This window comes from Cervus elaphus, chromosome 4 (assembly GCF_910594005.1).
Source record: "Cervus elaphus chromosome 4, mCerEla1.1, whole genome shotgun sequence".
In the NCBI taxonomy this organism is placed as follows: domain Eukaryota; kingdom Metazoa; phylum Chordata; class Mammalia; order Artiodactyla; family Cervidae; genus Cervus; species Cervus elaphus.
Genome location: NC_057818.1, coordinates 48,100,212 through 48,115,607, shown reverse-complemented (window position 1 = coordinate 48,115,607; position 15,396 = coordinate 48,100,212). Strand labels below are relative to the sequence as shown.

At 49.1% G+C, this 15,396-nt stretch overlaps 1 protein-coding gene across 6 annotated transcripts in view; it reads right to left on the bottom strand.

Moving 5' to 3' along the window:
- The window catches only part of SIPA1L3 (signal induced proliferation associated 1 like 3), a 254,870-nt gene that overhangs the window by 120,674 nt on the left and 118,800 nt on the right, over positions 1 to 15,396 (bottom strand). Inside the window, exon 1 of one of the 6 annotated variants that reach the window (XM_043894529.1) lies at positions 15,089 to 15,332. The exons of the other annotated variants lie outside the window; for them this stretch is intronic. The gene's annotated coding sequence lies outside the window, so the exon portion shown is untranslated. Of the gene's footprint in view, positions 1 to 15,088; positions 15,333 to 15,396 lie in introns of those variants that run through there. 6 annotated transcript variants of the gene reach the window in all.

The window sequence follows — 15,396 nt, the reverse complement described above, 5'->3', positions numbered from 1 at the left end:
ATTCCTCTGTGGTCTGACAGGATGCTTGCCCCTAGACACTCTGAGGGAAGGAAGCGGCACCCATCTTGGGCTTGTGTGTTCCCCAGAGAAATGGGAACAGCACTTACCCAAAATGCTTAAGCTGGAGTAAGTGCTTATACCCAGAGATGAATCTTTTTTTAAATAAATGAGTTAACAGCTCCATGGCTGCTTTTCTTACTTATTAGCAGAGATCAGAGATGTTTCCTGATGTGACAGCAGCAGCAGAGAGGTTAGAAGCAAAGACCATTCAGGTTCAATTCCCACCTCTAACCTCTTAGTTAGACCCTGGGCGGGTGACTTAGACGCCTGATACCTCAGTTTTCCCATCTGTAAAATGGAGATAATAATAGGGCATAACTCTTGGAGACGTTATGAACTAATGAACGTAGAGACTTAGAATAACCCTGGCAAACAGTGATATATAAATATTAGCAGGTGGCTCAGTGGGAAAGAATTCACCTGCCAATGCAGGGGACATGGGTTTGATTTCCTGGGTCGGGAAGATCCCCTGGAAGAGGAAATGGCAACCCATTCCAGCGTTCTTGCCTGGGAAAGAAATCCCATGGACAGAGGAGCCTGGCAGGCTACAGTTCATGCAGGGGTCACAAAAGAGTCAGACACGACTGGGCGACTAAACAACAACGAAAATTACCATTTTCATTTATGTAATAATAATATCTCAAGCAAACAAATAGGACCAAACATGGCCTTGGAATGAACTCTGGTTCCTCTGGGCTCAGAAGCTAGCCAACCTTGAACAAGCCCCTCCTTCCTGGTGGTCCCAGAGCCAGGAGGGCACCCGCTGCCGAGTCCCTGGGGGGTCGGGTGGGTTGGGTGAGGGTGTCACTACCTCCCTGAAGCACATGTGGATTGAGCATCTTGTTCCAATTCTGGGTGCAGCCCTGCTCACTTCAAATGAGGCTTTGAAATGCACAATTAAAAAAGGATGCTTCCTGGAGTCCGGGCACACGTGCTAGGCCCACCCAGGAGCTGCGGCGTGGCTTGAGGAGTGGGGGACAGTGATAGAGCCGGGCTGGGGGCCTCGGTGGTCAAGGGGAGATCCTTCTCGGGAGACTTAATCGGGAGCACAAGCCCCTCTCCAGGAGTCAGACACCCCTCAGGGGATCACCCCACTTATACACCCAGTGTCACACCACAAGCACTGGTGTGGTTGTGCCCATTTATTTATTTGGTTGGCTGTGCTGGGACTTAGCTGGGCATGTGGGATCTAGTGCCCTGACCAAGGACTGAACCTGGGCCCCCCTGCATTGGGAGTGTGGAGTCTTAGCCACTGGACCACCAGCGAAGTCCCTGTGCCATTTATTTTGATATTGAAGCTTTTCAGTCAACGGCTGCTGCCTTGAACCCCAAGTGTTCCCGAGATCACTGTTTCGGACAACGCTGGGCCCACAGGGGCTTCCAGGACCCTGCTTCTGACTCTGCTCTTGTGGCCGCTGCTGGTCGGACTGGTGGTTAAATATCAGTCCGTCCCCCTCTCCCAGGGCTCACTCCTGTGGCCAGGTCAGGCTGCCTTTGGAAGATGATGTCTTGTCAGCGTGGAGCCCGACTTGCTAACTAATCCCAGCTAATTGCCACTGCTAAGATCACATCTGCTGGGCCTGGAGATTAAATCAATATTTGACAATCTTGATTAAACAGAGCCAGAGAATCCTCGTCAAGGAACATCTGTTAAAGCCCTGTTCTTTCCAGCCTGCTCCTGGGGGGCCAGGCTCCGCTTGTCCTCACCTGAGGATGGCTCTGCGGTGGGGGTGGTGGGCAGTGGACCCCCCCAGGAACACTAAGAAGCCTCCCCATGATGAGAGGGCGGGGAGGGGGTGAGGGGGACACAGAGAGCTGGGCCCTGATTTCCTGGGTGGCGCCCAGCTGCCAACAGTAACTACCCCTCCCCCATCCAGAGTGCAGGCTCCCTGCAGAGAACCTGCCACAAAACTGAACTTAAGTTTCCTAACGACCCTTGAAGGCAATGCTCTCAGCACCTCCACTTTAAAATGGGGAAGGCAAGGTTCTGAGAGGGGACATTACGTGCCCACTGTCAGAGGAGCAGGGGTCTGAACCTTGGTCTGGCTCACTACTCCAGAGTCTGCCGCAAGATCACTCGGGGGATCCCTGCACATGAGTACAAGCTGTCAAAAGAAGGAGCCAAATCTGGCTCTTATGGAGCCAGGAGCCCAGGCTGGAGGCCTGCTCCTAAGGTCCATTCCCCTAAGCTGCATGTAATAATGGTGGCCCCGCTAAGAAGCACTGGCCTCACGCCTGGCCCTCCTCAATCCACACCGCCTCGTAGGGGAGGGCCTTACTGTTCTCTCCACTTTACAGAAAGGAACACTGAGGCTCAGAGTGGCAAGTTACCTGTCTGAGATCACCCAGTGAGGAAAAAGGCAAAGATGGGGCTTGAACCCAGGTGGGTGACTCTATGGCCATAGTAACTACTGTCATTTCTAAAAAGCAGGCATGAAGCCGTGAATATGGTGAGTCTTCAGTAAACACCTGGCCTCTGTTCCTGGGTAATTTCATGGCAGAAATTAGGCTCCTGCTCTGGAGTCAGATCTCCTGGGATCAAATACTGGCCCCAACACAGACCAGAGAGGATTAACAGTGTCGCCTTTTCAGATTGCTGGAGGAGCCCGAGATGACCTAAGGCCCCACTCCCCACAGTAATGGTGCTTAAAAAGCACTCATACACCCTCATCCAGGATTAACACACACACACACACACACACACACAATAAAAATGAAGACAAAGCAGCTACATTCAAAGTACCTTCATGGGGGTGGGGAGGGTCAGACACCCAGATGTTCTGCAGCCACTGTCAACCACTCTGTCCCCAGGTCCACAGCAGCTCCAAGATCTGGGCGAGTCCTCCATAATCCAGGGAGTCCTGGATTTCCTGAGTCCATTTAAAAAACCCCAAGCCAAAACTACCACGGCAACCAATCAGTCACTCAGCCAGATAACCAACTAGCCAACCAGCCACCTGGCAAGTTAGCCATCGAACTGGTCTCAGTTTGCGCCCTCGATCCCTGTCTGTCTGCATCTCTGTCCCACGTTTCTGTCTCTGCTCCACCTCTCTGTGTCCCTGTTCCCCTCTCTCCACGTCCCTGTCCTTGTTCTGTGTGTCTCTCTCACACATGTGCACGCACAGATGTCCACATCATGGCCCTGCACATGTCGGATCCCTGAGTCACAATCCCGTGCTAATTCACTACGGGGGATGTGTCGCAGGCCGGCAGTCTCTGCCTGATCCCTCTGTTAAGTTCCTTCCAGATTCCAAGTTCCCAACATCTGCAGCTTGAGACCATACATACATACATATATGTATATATATCCAGTCTCATCTCCACCCCGAAGGGCAATCTTAAAAGGAAATGGGCTATTTTAATTGGAGAACAAACTCAGAAACTTCAAGAAGTAATTTAGAAGCATGGCCCACACTCTTACCAAAAAAAAAAAAAATTTGTATTAAAAAAAAAAATTCCCAGCTACCTATTTTATGTCTATATAGCTACCTAGGTCAACACAGGGCTGAAATCTGGGAGGCTGTGCTCCAGCTGTCGGCAGTTACCCCAGGGAGGGGAGCAGTGGTATGCATACAAGCGATCATCCTGTCCTGGACCCTAAAGCTCCCAAACTTCCCAAAGTCACACACCTTCACTGACACCAAACAGACCACCTGGGCTTGTGTACTTGACAGACCATCTGTGCTATTATTTACTTAAGACGGTCCTTTCAACCAACTCACTCACTAAAGCCTTAATAACAACAGTGTTGAAGTTACTATTTTTTCTTCTAATACTCATCAAACAAAGTGCACAAATGCGATCCTTCGTAAGACTTGTCTGTACAGCAGTGTGAACGAGCTTTCATACCAGAAATGCACTGACATCCAAACCAGGATGCAGCTCCCAGACATGATCCTGGGGGGGGGGGTTAAAAAAAAAAAGCCAGACGGAGAACGACGTAATATGGGTTATGATTCCATGATGGTAAAGTTCAAAAACAGGCAAAATGGAGCCACGATCTGCAGAGTTGTTTACACAAGTGACCAAACTTCAAAAGCAAGACACGGTGAGCAGGGAAGTCCTGAGAGCGGTGGCTTCTGGGGGAGGGAGAGGCTTCTGGGGGTGCCAGCAAGATTCTCTCCTTGATCCGGGGGTTACAGGAGTGCGTACCTTATAACTGTTCTCCAAACTGTATATTTACGCCTTGTGTGCTTCTCTGTGCCTATGTTACGTTCCCCAGTAACAAAGTTTTTAAAAAGTCTTTTGCATTGTACGAATTCTTTTTAAAAATGAGATCATACTTCTATTACATAATATGAGTATTATATACTATTGTACTCATATTATGTAATTTTAAAAAGCAGGTAAATATGTGTGAAAATCTCAGCTGTTTGATCTCTGCAGACCCACTCTGAAGTACCTGAGGGCCAGTTTTATGCCTTTGTGGGTGGTGCATACACACACACACCCCCACACACACCCCAGTTGCTCTCAGTCTCACACACACACCGCAGTTGCTTGTGTGCGTGCACACACACATACACACACACCCCAGTTGCCCTCACTCTCTTTTCACTATCCTGCCACACACACACACACACACCCCTGTTGCTCACTCTCCTCTGTAAAAGGATTCCACTTCCCAGAACCTGCAGGGCCACTTGGCCCGTGTGAACACAAACACCCTGGGCAGGCTGAGGGAAGGTGTATTTCCTCCTAGCCCTGGGCGGGGAGGCGGGTGTAGGGAGAGGAGGGGTGTCTCACAGTATCCGTTTCAGGACAAATCGTCAAGTGACATCTGGGGACAGAGTGGGGGGGGACGGACAGCCACCTGAGAAATGCAGGAGGGCTTCGGGGCACAGGGCTGGGTGGGGGCCCCTCACGGTACCAGTGAGCTCTGAAGGGCTCCTGACCAGAGACTGGGTGCGCAGCCTCCTCTAGGGCCCACATACCCGCTGACAGCTGGCGGGGACTGCAGCTCTGTTTGAACAACACCATAATCAAACATCCTTTCCCAGGACTGCACGCAGGATAGGTACTCAGAACAAGGCCCAGGCTGAGGAAGACAGGCTGGAAGGGGCACTGGCCGTGAGCAGGCGAGGGCAGGGGCTCTCTGGGAGCTCAAAGGAGCCCAGGAAGCCAGGAAACCAGCCACTCACTTGCAGGACAACCATTTTTTTAAATGGTCACAGTTGGTGGAACTTTTAAGAGGAAACCTGGCAACAGCTTTTAAAAACGTTCTTACCTTCCAGTAGAGCTACTTCTGGAAACTGATCCCAAAGAAACAGAAATGAAGAAAAAAATTCATGGCATTGGTTATAAAGGGGGAAGAAAAAAGAACCAACCTCAATGTCTAACAGGAGAATGGTTAAATATATTACCACATATCCTTATAATATTACACATTATTATTATTATAAATGCAGATGCAGTCATAGAGAAAAGATTGGAAATAAACTGCAAAATGTTCATCAGGATTATGTTTTGGAGTTGGTACTACCAGTGATTTTTTTTTTTTTAATTTATTTATTTGGCTCCACTGGGTCTTAGTTGTAGCATATGGGATCTAGTTCCTGACCAGGGATCACATCCAGGCCCCCTGCATTGGGAGCTCAGAGTCTTAACCACTGGACCACCAGAGAAGTCACCCAGTTATTTTTGAAAATGTGTTCTTTATACCTAAACATTCCTATATTTTCCCAATTACCTTTAATAAATGTTTTCAAAATCAGGGGAACAAAGCAGTAAGTTTTCATTCATTTAATTGATTTCCTTTCACTAGAGGAATGTTTCCTGAAGTTTCTGTAATAAAGCACTGAATGAACTAGACCCCCTGTGCCCCATGGCTGGAGGGGAAGATATATATATAAATTGAGTGCCCTTATCAAACATGCACATTAGAATAAGTGATGTGAAGAGAGAATGAGCTGATGGAGGACAAGAACAGGGTGCTGTAGTGTGGGTGATCAAGGAAGCCTTCTCGGAAGTGGTGGTATTTAAGCTCTGAAGGATGTGAAGTTGATCAGAGGGAGGGAGGGTGGTAAGTGAGGAGTAGAGATAAAGAGCAAGTGGAAAGACCCCAGAGTGTTGAGGAGTCTAGAGTTGTCCTTCATGGCAGGTTTAGAAGGCAGTGACCCAACTTGGCTGCCACGTAGATGATGAACTTGGTAAGTGGCAGAGTCAGTCCCCCTGGGAGCTGGGGTAGCCGTCCTCGCAGAGGGCAGGAGTGGCCTTGCCCAGAACGGGGGTGGTGCTCATGTAGAGAAGGGGAAGGGCGCGGACCGGAGAGGATCTGGCTGCCTCCTCACACAGGAGGAACTCCAGGGCACTCAGTCCTAAATTGAGTACCAGGTGGGAACAGGCTAGACCAGGTCACCAAGATGCAGGCCATCCCTTCTGCTCTCAGCCCCACGCTGTTCAGACTACAGAGGGGCAGAGGTGAGCAAACGAGCCATCACAGGGCAATGTGTTTGGGCTGGCAGTCACCTCGTAGGGCTGCGTTCAGCTGTGAGAAATGTGACAGGTTTCCAAAGAAAAGTCAGTCCCTACCCTCTGATGGGATAGGATGTGCAGTATTTCAAAATCCTTCCTGGGGAGGCTTTTGTAAGTGCTGCTCAGGAGACCTTAAGGCAAGGAGCATCCCCAATGGGTAGATAAGGAAATTGGGTGCAAATCATGGTGTTTCTTGATAACAAGAGTAAGAATTCGGGCCCTCGGTTGTGAGAATACTGTGACTCTCCACCCAGGCCTGCTCCTGTGCTAAGCACCCATGCTAACCATCCCATGCTGAATAGTTCATAATTGTGTCTGCATAGACTTCACTGGTGGTGGTGATTGGTGGTTTAGTCGCTAGGTAGTGTCTGACTCTTGCAATTCCATGGACAGTAGCCTGCCAGGCTCCTCTGTCCATGGGATTCTCCATGCAAGAATACTAGAGTGGGTGCCATTTCCTTCTCCAGGGGATCTTCCCAACTCAGGAATCAAACCTGGGTCTCCTACATTGCAGGCAGATTCTTTACCAACTGAGCTACCAGGGAAGCCCATGGACTTCACTGCTGGCTGTCAAATCCAAATCCATTTTCTTCCTGAATTTGTTTTGAGCAGTGGGATGTACATCCAAAAAGACTGCCTTCTCAGGTTCCCTTGTAGTTATCACTAATAGGTGTCTCATTCTGGTCAACAAGAGGTTAAGTGGAAGTCCACTGGGCATGGGGGAAGAGGTCTTCTGGTAAAGTTATTGCTTTCCAATAAAAAGGAGCACATCCTCTGCATCCTTCTCCTTCCTGGAATGTGGATGCCATAGCTGGAGGTGTGGCAGCCATACTGTGACTGTGAGGCTGAAAGCCACATACAAGGATTCAGGAGCCCTCTCTCCCAGCCAGTGGCCCTGTGCCAGTCCACCCACACTGCTTTCCTTCCCATGTGCAAGAGAAACTATGTTGAGACATGAGGTCCTAACCAGATCCTCATTTTACAGATAAGGAAATGGAAGCTCTTGGAGGAAGGGTCACTAGCCCAAGGTCACATACAGCCAGGAAGAGATAAGGCTGGAATGTGAGCCCGTACTCTAACCACTTCATAGTATCAACGGCTCCTGAATCTTAGTGAAGAATACTGGCTTTGCAGAAAACCTGGCTTCAATTTACTTCTCCATTCAGTAGTCTGCTTGTCTACTCCCCTCACTAGAAGCACAAGCTTCCTTTGCTCTGAACTGGGCTGGTGGTGGGTGCTCCCAAAGGAGCAATGACCAATGCCCTCTTATCAGTCAAGACTGTACTCTGCTACAAGTAAGCTAGGGAAGGTGGAGGGACTCTTCTGAAAAATGGGGGCCCCACCACTGGCTTTACAGGAAGCTGTGAGGGTTCAATGAGGAATGAATGGAAAGCACAGTGTCCAGCTAGTGCCCAATAACTGTTTCCATTATTACTAGCACAGAGGTACAGTGTGGATCTCCTCCTCCAAAGACCTCTTCTTGTGACCAAAAGCGTTCACCATCTCTAGGGAATTCTTGGATGCAAAGATGATTTCTCGACACAACCCCTAACCCTAACCCTAACTGAGATGATTTCTCACAGACCAAATACCCCCAGGATTCCCAGCGAATTCCTAACTATTCTGCCAGCAGCCTCCTCACTGCCCTGCCTTGCACTGGTCTTGTCTTCTGCTTGCAGTGGCTGCCATGTATGCCAATCTTTGGGAACCCAGTTCCCAAGCCACCTCCTGGGTGAAGCCTTCCCTGATTTCCCCAACCCACCTGGCGCTGCCCCTCAGGAAAGCTACGGGACCCCTCTGTCCGGCCCACTGACTGCCTGATGTGGTGTCTGGAAAGGCCGGCTACCTGGCACTCCTATCGGGGACTGTGTTAGCCTCCACAAGACCAGCTCCTGTGGTCTTATGGTCTGTACCGACTCTCCCAGGAGTGCTGGCACCTCCAGGACAAGTTCAAGTCCATCTGATGAATGGGACAAAGAATAATCACACTGCCCAACATTCATATGGGGCCTACTATGTGCCTGGCACTGTTCTAAGCACTTCATGCGTATTAGCTCATTTGATCAGCACAACAATCCTTTGAGAAATGTCAGTATGTGTTAGTCGCTCAGTCGTGTCCGACTCTTTGTGACCCCATGGACTGTAGCCCACCTGACTCCTCTGTCCATGGAATTCTCCAGGGAAGAATACTGGAGTGGGTTGCCATTCCCTTTGAGAATGGTACTTTTATTAACCCCACTTTACATAGGAGGAAATTGAGGCACAGAATGAAGGAACTTGCCCAAGGTCACACAGCTGGTTAATGGCAAAGCTAGTTTCAAATCCTGCAGACTGACTCTATACAGTCCCTGTTTTTAACCTCTAGGAGCTCTTCCTCCATTGCAAGAATAAATGTGCAAATGTCCACGGCATGAAGAGAGTCACCTGGGGCCAGGATGGAGCAGCAATAAAGTTCACTTTTTTCTCCCTAAGCCACAGCAAACACTCTCAACTGGCCTCCCCACATTTTAAACCCCCTCTCCTTTGTTAACCTGCCAATATTGAGGCTGAAAAAGCTAGATATTCACTTTTCCAACTGAGAAGGCTGCTAGAAGATAGGAACGCTTACTCATAAAAGAGCGGTATGGCAGTCCTAGCTGGCTTTCTGCTTTCTGCCTTGTGGCTGAGAGGACATGTTACCTGGAGCCACAGCAACCATTTTGCAACCATGAGGAAGGGTCAAGATGATCTCAAGAGTGCATTCTTGGGGCCCTGACATGTGGAGCTGTGGAACCAATCTCAGAACTACCTTTTCTCTGGACTTCTTGATCAATAAGCCACTGTGAGTTGACTCTGCATTACTTATATACCAGGGTGAGACATAAAACAACAACATGGTAACGGGCAACCAGAACGGAGGGTGAACACCAGTCTTGTTTGTGTCCAATTACTTAAATGTGAGCTCCTTGAGGGGGTCACTGCCAGTGCTGTGCATGGCTGTGTCTCAGCACCAGCATAGTGACTGGCACAGCGGGCACACGGGTGACATTTGGTGACTGATCCTCACCGATGTCCTTGGTGATGGTGCCCAACTGCTGGGAGCACAGGCGCTACAGTCTGAGTGCCAACGACAGTACCTTCCAGCTCCAAACAGGGCACCTCAGCTCTCTGAGCTTATGTCTCCTCATCTGTGAGGGCTTACCTCACAGGATTCCAGAGGAAGCATCGATATCTGTACGTCTGGAGCACTTAGCATAGGACCTGATGCCAGGGATGGGTGGTAGCTGCTATCACTGTCAACCTCTCTTCCTCCTCAGTATTCTTGCCTGTCAAGTGGCCACCATGACCTGTTTCAGCTTTAATGAGCTAGAAATCTGAAACAGTCCGGTACAAAGCATCCTCGCAAGCAAATGTTAATTCTTGTCTTTGACTTGTCACCTCCTTGTAAGATGGAAATAACTCAAGTACCTCCCCTCACAGGGCTGACATGAAGAGTAAGTGGGTTCATATGTAAAGCTCCGAGGGCAGCGCCTGGCACAGGTAACCACCGGGAGGCGTTAGCTGGTATTACCACTACTCGTATGTGGATTCCTGGTACACTGCTCCCTAGGTGTGTGACTGTGGGCAAGTTACCTAACCCTCCGCCTTTCTCTGGGGGCTTCCGACCTGACATAAAGAATCCGCCTGCCAATGCAGGAGACGCAAGAAATGTGGGTTCAACCCCTGGGTCGGGAAGATCCCCTGGAGGAGGAAATGGCAACCCACTCCAGTATTCTTTCCTGGGGAATCCCAGGGACAGAAGAGCCTGGTGGGCTACACTTCATGGGTCACAAAGAGTCGGACACGACTGAGGGAGTGAGTACATGGTACACATGGTGAGGGTGGAGAAGGAGGCAGAAGGCAGAAACTGGACATGAATCACTACACTTCTTCGAAAGAAAATCTTTCTTCTCCAATGGCATGACCTGTTGGGCCTGACAACTTGTTAACTTAGCCTCGGTCACTGAGTCTGGAGGCCTTGCCCAGCTGTGGCCGGTGTTTGGTTGTCTACTCAATACTCACTCACCTCTTCCCCTGGAAGATGTACCCCAACTGGTCAAAGGCAATCAGGGCATGGCATTCCTCTGGTGATCTGACTGGCCAGGTGAGGAGAGCACGTGACCTCAGCTGGACCAGTCCTAGACTAAAGGGAAGTATTTATAACCCATGAGGGACTGGGCTCTCTTTTTCTTCTCTCTCTCTTTCCTAATATCTGGAGACAGGAAAGCAGGTGGCCCTGACTGTCACTGGCAGCCATCCTGGGACCAAGAGGCACATGGGTCATATATAGATAGATAGAGAGAGAGAGAGAGAGAGACTCTAGGATGAAGCTAATGCTGAGAACCTAGATGGCAGACATTTGAGCTGCTGACCCTACCTGGCCTGATACCCACTCACTTCTAGACTTCTAAGATGGATTAAATGTCTTTACCATTTGGCCAGATGATACCAAGGTTTTTGTTACTTGCAACTGAAAGCATCCTTAAAACCACAAAGTAGGCAGCTGTTTTTAGTTTGGGGACTTCCCTGGCGGTCCAGTGGCTAAAAATCCTGCAAGAGGGACATGGGGCATCTGCGACATCGACAGGAAGGAACGCAGCATCGAGAAGGTTTACAAGTCTCAAGGTGTGCGTCCCCTGCCTGGTGGGACAACACGACACATGGGATGCTGCAGAAACAGGCTGTCGGGTTGTCCCTGGCGCCCGAGAGCTCAGGAAACGTTATGCGGTGGTTACTCCTTTCCTTCATTCTTCATAAGAGCCAAGCTGCAGCCAGTTTTCTATGTTCTATTTGTCCTGAACTCAGCAGGGGGTTAATCCCCAGCTGACTCAGCTGAGGATGACAGACAGGACGAGAAAGCCCAGCCTGGCTCTCCTGCAGAGACTCTGTTCCTGAATCAAAGGCTGGACTTCTGGATCTGAGAACCCTGAGATATGACTACAGCTAGGCTCTCTGAAGTGGCTCACGGCCTGAGGACCTCGGCAAGGACACCCCACTGGCTGTGGTGTACCATCACTCCATCAGGGTCAAGGGAAAGGCCTGAACGAGATGAAAGGGGCTCAGAGAGACCTGCCCTCTGTAGCCGGCCTGCCCTGGGGCCAATGGCCGCTCAGTCGTGAGGCTGCCTCGTGACCCTGGACCAGTGATTTCACTTGAGCTGCCTCATCTATAAAATAAGGACAGAAGTACCCACTTCACAGGACTGTTGTGTGGATAAAATGAATGAATATGTGTAAAGTGCTTAGCATGGAGTCTGGCACAGAGTAAAGGCTTAAGAAATGTGAGCTATCTTTTTTCAATCGTTAAGATTTGATGGTATGTATGCATCAATTATTGAAGTATAATTACATATAGTAACACATATCAGTTTTAAGTATACAGTTTGGGGACTTCCCTGGTGGTCCAGTGGCTAAGACTCCATGCTCCCAATGATGCAGGGGGCCCAGGTTTGATCCCTAGTCAGGAAACTAGATCCCACATATCACAAGTAAGAGTTCACATGACATAACCAAAGTTCCCACATGCTGCAATTAAGATACAGAGCAGCCAAATAAATAACACGTACGTTTTTCCCAGTAGTCATGTATGGATGTGAGAGTTGGACCATAAAGAAAGCTGAACATCAAAGAATTGATGCTTTTGAGCTGTGGTACTGAAGACTCTTGAGAGTCCTTTGGACTGCAAGGAGATCCAACCAGTCATTTGTAAAGAAAATCAATCCTCAATATTCATTAGAAGGATTGATGCTGAAGCTCCAATACTTTGACCAGCTGATTCAAAGAGCTGACTCATTAGAAAAGACCCTGATGCTGGGAAAGATTGAAGGCAGGAGGAGAAAGGGAGGACAGAGGACGGGATGGTTGGATGGCATCACCCACTCAATGGACATGAGTTTGAGCAAGCTCTGGGAGATGGTGAAGGACAGGGAAGCCTGGCGTGCTGCAGTCCATGGGGTTGCAAAGAGTCGGACACGACTGAGTGACTGAACACCACCACATGTATGTGTATGTGTGTGTGTGTTTTATATATATAATTTTGACACATGTCTACACGTGTAACACACACTCTGAACAAGACACGGAGGCTAGCTGACCAAACATACTAAGTGCCTTATTCCAGGAGTCATCCCTGACCCTCTCCTATGGAGGCTGGTCAGCTGTAGCCCTAAAAGGCTCCCCAGCCAGCTCCCTTTCCTCCACATTCTGGTCTCCTTGCCATGGCTCTGTCCTCCAGTTGCTCTGACTGCAATCTCTAAGTGTGATGTTATCACTTAACTGGCCAGGCCCCTCTCCAGTCTGAAAACCCTTCAGGGGCTGACCTCAGGGTAAACTCCAAACCCCTCCCATGGCCTCCAGCCCCTATGCTCTCCCTGGTCTCTGCAGAGAGATCCATCCTCCACTTCCCCGTCTCTCTCTTTCCCGTCTCACTGGTGACTTTTAAAAATAGCCATTTTTTATTGAGATCATTGCAGACTCACCTACATTTGTAAACCATGATACAACCTGGAGAACCCCAAGGTCAGAGGAGCCGGGCGGGGGTTGCAAGAGTTGGACACAACTTAGCAACTAAACCACCACCACAGAGAGATATTATATACACTTTACCCAATTTGGCACAAAGTAACATTTTACAAAAATGAAACACAATATCATAACCAGGATATGGACACTGAAACAATCTACTGACTTTATTCCAATTTCCCATATTCATTTGTGTGTGTAATCCTGTTCTACACCCACTCATCACATGTGTGTGCCGTGTATCCACCAATACAACCAAGATATGAACAGTTCCATGGTCACAAAGATCCCTTGTGTTATCTTGTGTAACCACACATCCACTCCTCCATAACCATGTCCCTCACCCCTGACAACTACCAACATGGTCTCCATCTGTACGATTTTGGCATTTTAAAATGTTACATATTGCAACAACATGCATAGACTTGGAGGACAATGCGAAATAAGTCAGACAAAGACAAATACTGTAGGAACTCACTTAGGTATGGGATCTGAAAAATACAACAGACTTCCCTGGTGGTCCAGTGGTAAAGAACCCTCCCGCCAAGGCACGGGGAACGGGGTTCAGTCCCTAGTCGGGGAAGATTCCACAAGCCTTGGAGCAACCAAGCCCTTGCTCCACAACTACTGAGCCAGTTCACTACAGCTAGAGAGGAGCCCCCTCTCGCCGCAACTAGAGAAACCCCACGCACGGCAACACAGGCCCAGAGCAGCCAGAAGTAAATACATAAATAATACAACAAGCTAGTGAGTATAACAAAGAAGTAGCAGACTCACTGATAGGGAACAGATTAGTGGTTATGGGGGGGCAATACAGGAATGAGGGAGCAGGACGTGCAAACTACTGGGTGTAAGACAGGCTAAAAGGATGTATTGTACAACGTGGGGAATATACCCAATATTTTGTAGTAATTGTAAATGGAGTGTAACTTTTAAGAACTATATATATAAAAAACAAAGATAACTATCAATGATGAGTGGAAAAAATAAAATTATAGCATATACAGTAAAAAAAAAAAAAGTTATGTAAATGGAAGCATACTGTTTGCAACCATGTGGGACTGGCTTTTTTCACTCAGCACAACTTCCTTAGGTTCATCCAAATTGGCAAGTGTATCAGTAGTTTGCTCCCTTTTACTGCTGGTAGTATTTCATTGTATGGATGTAGCACAGTTTAACCATTCATCTGCTGAGGGACAGCCAGGCTGTTTCCAGTGTGTGGCTATTATGAAGAAGCTTCTGTGAACAACTGTGTATAGAGGCTTTTGTGTGAGCCCAAGTCTTACTTCTCCGCCCAAGAGTCAAACGGCCGGGTCATATGAGAGCTGCCCACTTAGTTTTTAAGAATTTACCAATCTATTTGCCAGAGTGCCTGTACCATATGACATTCCCACCAGCAAGTGGGAGTGATCCAGTTCCTCCACATCCTTGTCATCATTCATTCAACAGATGTTTATTAAGCAGCAAACAAGAAGTGTAACTTGTATTATCAAATAGGAGCTTACATCCTAAAGGGTGTGTAGATAGGCAATACACAAGTCAACAAACTGAGTAGGTGCTAAGAAGAAAATAAACAGAGTGCTGTGATAAGGGCAGGCAGGCCAGAGGCACAGCCAGTGATTAGGAAACCAAACAGCCCAGGTTCAAATCCACCACTTCCCAGCTGCGGGGCTGAGGCAAGCGCCCTCACAGCCCTGTGCCCTGGTTTCCTCATCAGTTTCCTAAGAGAACCCATCTCCCAGGGCTGTTGGGAGGACTGAGCAAGGTAATAGCAGCACAGACCCTGGGTGTGGAATCCATCCGTTTAAAAGACTCTCTAAGCCTCTCAACACCCCAGGCAGCAATGACGAGAAGCCACAGCTCAAAGTTTTGTGGGCTTCCTGAGACAGAGTGCCCCCAAGTGCTCAGAAGGGAGACCCCCCACCCCCTCCATGGGTCAGAGTTCCCCTCTGGGAGCTCTGGGAACGACCAGACAGGGACACGGCGGAAGAGGGGACAGCAAGGCCTCCACTTACCCAGAAACCAGCAGAGGAGACGCCAGGGCAGGATCAGAGGAGTTGCTCAGGGTACCTGGGCCTCTCCGCACCCCGGAAATCTGACACCATTCCCCAGGCTGGAGGAATCACCTGAGCCCTCGCAGAGGGGCCGGGCACAGGGGCCTCCCCAAACTCTTGGGCCACAAAATAGCTGTTTCCTGTGCCGGGCTGAGGAGACCAAGGTCATCAGGAATCTCTCCTCCCCATTGCTGTCCCTGGTCTCTCCAGGGCCTGGCCCACAAGAGAGAACTGAGAGAGGCATACTGGTGGGCATCTTGCAAAAGAAA